Raw genomic sequence first — 6922 nt, forward strand, 5'->3', positions numbered from 1 at the left:
GAGCAACAAGAGTTGAATCACAATACTTTCAATATCTTCTCCTGTTCTATTTATAATCCCAGGGAAGAAAGAGGGAATGAAGCAGAGAGAAATTAGGACTTGATTGGAAGGTAGAAAACCTGGGTTCTGGTATTAGTTCTTCAACTAATTCAATATATGACCTACGAAATCATGTGACATGATTAGCCCCAATTTCCTCATCTATAAAAGATGGGAGTTGGACTAGATTACTTCTAAGCTCCCTACCATCACTAAAGTTTTATCGCTTTATAAGTTTGTTGCATATATGACTGTAATGGGGTCTTATATTTTATTAGTAATGATTTTGCCATTTTGCTTGTCTGAGCCAAGAAAAGCTATATAAAGGAATAGAGAGAAGAGATGCATTTTTAAATTCTGGAGCCCTGGGGGGTGGGGGATCTTCATAAGCACCACCTCCACCAGTTAGTTGAGAAGTTACCAACAAGTTTGTGGAAACTAGCACAGAAAAGATGCTTTGCAAAATAAATATGTAGTTTAATTTTAAGCTCTTTCTTACTTCGTCTTACCTCTGATTTTTTTTTCTGTTGCATTTTGCATTTCTCTCATGTGACTCATAGCCACCAAAAGAATTCACTTCTTTAAGTGAGATAAGCAGGTAGACCCAATAAATTAAAATAATGCTGAAGTAGGTGTTTACAAACTAATGTAAATGCTCTGAAAGAAACAGTGTTTTTTAAGTAAACATATAACAAGTGATACTGACCTAAATGAGGTTGGTATAGGAGTTGGAACCAAGAAAAAATGTTGGGGGTATTGGAAGGAATAGAAAGTGCAAAGGCACGAGAATGCTAAAATATGTAGAAAAGTCATTAGAAGATGAAAAACTCTCTGTAAATAGCTGCTGTGGAGTTTACAGACCCATTTCTAAAGGTCCGTTCTTTCTTGTTTGTTTCCATTGGATTCCATGAAGTTTTAGGTCCCTAAATGTTGCCTGGGTGATAGTAGGAACCAGCTGGTCAGGGAAGAGCTCTGTATCACCTCAATATCAATACATGTTGATTTATATTACTGTGCTTAATATGTAATCCATGCCAGTTACATATTATTTCATTAGTAGCACTGGCTTCAAAGCAAAATTTCCTGTATTACATAATTAACAAAGGGATGATATATACAAGTTACCATTTCTATAAAGTATTTTTTTCCTTTATGGAAGGAATGCTATTAAAGTCTGAGTGAGGAATTCAAGAGGCCAAAAAGGACTCCTACCATTTGTAAAAGCTGATCCTGAGAAAAGTTTTATAGAAAATCAAGACAGTAGGGAATGAGCAGATTCCCATTATTTCAGGCCTGGGAATATTTCACAAACCCCACCAGCGTGTAGACCATAAGCAGTTTGTTTTGGTTTTATTTGATTAATTCTGTTAAACTACTGATCCATCTTCCACAAAACACCAAGATGCCTCTCCTCCTTCTATTCCTTTTGTTACTTTCTTTTCATCTCATTCTCTGCCCTCCTGAAATGGCCAACTTGTATTATAATTTGAAGTTTGAAATCAATATAAACCAAAGATTTTTCTGGGGAAAAAAAACTATGAAGATGATACACAGACTGTCTCACAGATATCTACGTTTTATTGGAAATTTACAAAGGAACCCCAAACACCTGTTAATGCCCTTCTCATTCAGAAGCCCCTGACATTAGACCTCCAGTAGATCTATAGAGTCAGTGCTGGCACATAAAATGTTTTACAACAGAGTTAAAGTGAAAACTTTAAGAGCAATTACAGTAATTAAACCATGGCTCATTTCCCTTTCAAATTTGGCCTTCTCCCAAAATGCATAAACTATTTGTCTATCTTCTCTTTGGAATACATTATGAAAGGATTGGTGCTACTTCCTTTGAACCCTTTCTTGTGTGACCTCAGGGTCTCCATTTCATTTTAACCAAACGCCACTCTACCTTCTTCTCACTTTACAAATTTCTTCATCCCCTTGCCTTAGCTGAAAACTGGGTCTCCCTGAGAATTCCACTTTCTTCTGACCAAATAATAGGTACCGAGCTGTGGATAAGAGTGGGAGTCAGAACCAGTCATGAGTGTCTGCTGTTTGGGTGGCTTTCAGTATAGTCCTAAACCAGATAGGTAAAGGTTATTCATTGTTCTTCAGTTTTCACTCATCTCATAGTATAAATAATTGCATTTTGTTTTCCTTATCAAATTAAGTTGTAAATAATTTCAGTGTGTATTATGTATTTTATAATATGTTTATAAGAGATAACATATAAACATAAAACAGTAAACATTTTTTCTGTTCACAAAGCCACAGATAGGTCAACAGATTATGACAACACACAGTTTTCTTCTGAAGGGTGAATGTTGGAAATATTTATATCCAATGGCTTCTCATTCTGTCTGTGGGTTATGAGTACTAAGCTCTATCACCTTTCCTAGGGCACAGCAGTACCCTGTACAGTCTCCTATATCTGCTCCCAATATGCCACCTTAGAGTTATAAGCTATAAACTTGCCTAAAATATTTTGTCATCCTCTACTACTCTCTAATGTCTAGACTGCCTTGGACAGTTAGAGATATCATATATGGATCCATTCCAGAGCTGCAGGAGCCTTTTGATCTGTTTAAATCCCACCTTGAACAGAAGAATTTAATGTCATCCCCTTTCTAGGGAAAAATTACATGACATTTCATTTTACATTCACCCCCAGGTATTTATTATATCTGTACAATGATGGTGCTGTCCCCATCAGTCATTTGAGACCAACATATAGGGAAGTTGTTCTCAACCCTGGCTCTCAATCATTCATGTTCTAAATTTTGAATTCACTGACCAACTTCAGGACTACAAAATTAGAATCTCTAGTTTTGGAGCCAAAAATTTCCATAGTTGTTACTCTGAAATTCTTGTTCATGGTAAACTTTCAAACAGTACAGAAAGTAAACAGAATTAATATCTCCTGAAACCTCCCTATCCACCATTCTCACTATCCAGGAGTAACCACTATTTTTAAAAACTTTTAATCAACTTCCCAGAAATATAGGTACACATAATTGTAAACAGCCCTGCCCCAACACACACATTTAGGAAACCATTCTGCAACTTGTTTTTTTTGATAGTAGATCTTTGACAACTTGCATTAGGAAATAAAGGTGCACTTCATTTTTTGTATAGCTGCATAGTTTTGTATTTTATGGATAAACCCAAATTTTTTAAAACCAGTCTCTTATTGACAAACATGTAAATTATTTCTCTTTTTTTTTTGCTACTACATATGCTGCTATAAAGAACCTTTTTTTCATCCTTGTATGAGCAATCTGTAGCAATTTATAGAAGTGATATTGCTGAGGCTAAAGGTACATCTCTCTCTTTTTCTCTCACACAAACACACACATACCATGTATGTCTGCACATATGTGTGTGTGTAAAATCTTTCCATACTTATGTATGTATATATATGTGTGTATGTGTATATCTTCAATAATATATATACATGTATATATGCATATATACTTTTAATACTTAGATGAGTTATAGGAGTGGAACTGCTGAGTCAAAGGGTAATACATATATACATGCGTATGTAATATGTATTTCTTTCCATACGTATATACACACTACATAAACAGTATACATATTTCCATACATCTATTTATGTATGTGTATATTTGCATACATAAACTCAGTGGAATTGCTGAATCAAAGGGTATGTATATGCACATACAGTTTTAATAAATACTGTAAAGTTGCCTTCCAAAATGAATGTACCAAGTTACAATAGTATGTAAGAAGATTGTTTTCTGACAACTTTGCCAATGTTATCACTCTTTTTATTTTTGCCACACCTGTAGGTATATGTCAGTGTTTTTGTTACATTTCTTTACTAACCAGTAAAACTGAATATATTTTCATAATTTTTTGACCATTTGACTATTTGAATATCCTCTACTCTAAACTGCCCATTATATTATTCGCTAACTTTTCTACTGGGTTATTTTTTTACTTATTTATGTATTTATATATTCTATAAATTAATATTTTATATGTGTTCAAATAATAGTTTTAAAATCTTCTGGTGTTTTATGTCTTATACCTTTGGGGTTTTTAGTTTGAGCATGTGCAATATTAGGGAAGTTTCTCACAGAATTTTGATAATCAAGAGATACCTGAGGTGGTAAGATGGGAATAAAGACACAGACCTACTAGAGAATGGACTTGAGGATATGGGGAGGCGGAAGGGTAAGCGGTGACAAAGTGAGAGAGTGGCATGGACATATATACACTACCAAACATAAAATAGATAGCTAGTGGGAAGCAGCCGCATAGCACAGGGAGATCAGCTCAGTGCTTTGTGACCACCTAGAGGGGTGGGAGAGGGAGGGTGGGAGGGAGGGAGATGCAAGAGGGAAGAGATATGGGAACATATGTATATGTATAACTGATTCACTTTGTTATAAAGCAGAAACTAACACACCACTGTAAAGCAATTATACTCCAATAAAGATGTTAAAAAAAAGAAAAAAAGAGATACCTGAGGGAAAAAGCTAGTGTCCTAGGACATCACGGCTAGGGGGTAGTTGGGTGGCGTGGCACAGACAAGGTATTAGTAAAATGCCCTCTCCTATCTCTGCCTGTGGGATGAATTTGCTGATCGAAAATAGAAAATCATTTTAAAATATAGGAAATAATTTTCCTCCATTCAAACACTCAGATCTGCCAAGTCAGTTTTTAGGCCAAAGGAAGAGAGCAAAGAAAAGCTCCGACATTCAATGATCCTTTTTCTGCAAAAATGACCCATTAATAGCTCACTTCCTATTGACTCTGTTTAGTACAACAGAAAGGGCACAAGGCTTTTAGTCCAAAGACCTTCTTAATGATTCCAGCCCTGGCACTTGCTGGCTATAAAGTATCTAAGATTTGAGTGCCTCTAGGCCTCAGTCTTCTCACCTGTAAAATAGGGTAGTAATCCCAAATTCAAAGAGCCGCTGTGAAGATAAGTAATACAAGCGAAAGTGTGCACAAATAACACTGCTCAGCTCTTGATCATACTGTTCTTGAAGAACACAAAGCCAAAGTCATCTGGAATTCCAAACGTGTTTGGAATGCCACAAATTAGTTGTGTTGCTAAAGATTCATCTTCATAATTGTATTTTGCTTAGTCTAATATTAAAATTAGATAGAATTCCCCTGCATACCACAACTAACAAAACACAGGTGTTGGGTAGCAGGGGAAAACCAAGATGGAGTTTAAGTTTTAAATTTTATATTCATTGAACACAGAGATTACTGTATAGTAATCTTACTCAGTGCTCTTACTCAAATGGCATTCCTCTGAAGTGGGTAACTCCCCTTATCCCCAGAACAAGTTTGGGCGGAGAGGAAATGGTTATAGGTTAAGCTATACAGGCCCAATCAATACAGACAGATCCCAGAATTTAAACTTGGTTGGGAAACTGAGGCTCAGCAGACCTTTCAGGCATAATAGGATAATGTGAGGTTTAATTTTATGTGTCAACTTGGCTAGGCTGTGGTACCCAATTGTTTGGTCAAACACCAGTCAAGATATTGCTGTAAAGGTATTTTTTTAGATATAATTAACATTTAAATCCATAGACTTTAAATAAAGCAGATTATCCTCCATAATCTGTGTGGGCCTCATCCAATTAGTCGAAGGCCTTAAGTGAAAAGAGGTTGCCCAAGGAAGAAAGAATTCTATCTCCAGGCTGCCTTCTGACTCAAAACTGCAACATCAACTCCTCCCTGGGTCTCCAGCCTGCCTACTTGTCTTGCAGACTTCAGACTTGCCAGCCCCACAACTGGGTAAGCCAATTCCTTAAAATAAATCATACAAGCGCACACACACACACACACACACAATTGGTTTTGTCTCTAGAGAACCCTGACTAATAATTTCAAGAAATGTGTAATACAGGTTTTCTCACCCTCACGCACCATGGTTTACTGCCACAGCTAGTAACTCTGCCTGGGTCCAGGAAACCCTTCTCTCTTCCACTTCTCCAGGGTCCTTAAATGATATTGTGCTGAAACTGGGCAGCATTTCCCCTCCAGGATGCTTTCTCTGATCCCCCACCTCCTAAAGTACCCCTCTTCTGTTTGCCATAAAATGAAATCCCCTCATTATAATTGTATGTTTTTACTAGTCCATCTCTCTCCTATGAGGTTTTTTTTTGGGGGGGGAGGAGGGGAATCATAGGTGTGGTGCAAGACCGAGCAAGACTCGCCTTCCACGGAGTTTACATACTAACTACTGACAGACAAACAAGTAAACAATTACTTATGATAACTTCTGTATGGTAAGTGCTTTAGGGGGAAAAAAAATACGGTGCCTGGAGGAAGAGCCTCTGAGGGGGGCGGGGGGGGGATACCTGAGAAGCGACCTGAAGGAGTAGGAGCTAGCCTTGTGAAGAGCCAGAAAGCGCATTCGTTCTGTCACAGAGGAGCGGCAAGCAGCCTCAGCATGGCGCCTGGGTGTTCCGTGAATTCTGAGGGAGTCCTACAGGAGAGGGGAGAGGTGCATTTGTAAATGTTATTTAGAGTGGCTATTTAAGCCTGCTCCCTAAGTCTCACTCCAGCCGGCGGGTCAGGAGGCTACGTCCTGTGCGGAGGTGAGGGGTGGGGAGTGGAAGCAGCCTGCGTGCCGCTGGACCCGGTCTCTCGGTTACAGTTCGGTGGGTGGCTTGCACCATCCAAGCCTCACTTGCCTCCTCCAGATAGCGAGAGGCTTGGCGTCTGATTCATAGGACCTGTCGTCTGTCTCGCTACGGATCCACTCCTGCAGCTCGGCCAGTAGGCTCGGCCACAAGTGAAAGAAGCCACTTCGAGGCGGGCCACCTTTCAGGCTCCGAAGGCTGGGCCTAGTCCCACATCCTCTCTTACACGCCGGGCCGGCCAGGCCGCGCCTCCA

The sequence above is a fragment of the Balaenoptera acutorostrata genome, chromosome 6 (genome assembly GCF_949987535.1).
Source record: "Balaenoptera acutorostrata chromosome 6, mBalAcu1.1, whole genome shotgun sequence".
NCBI lineage: Eukaryota > Metazoa > Chordata > Mammalia > Artiodactyla > Balaenopteridae > Balaenoptera > Balaenoptera acutorostrata.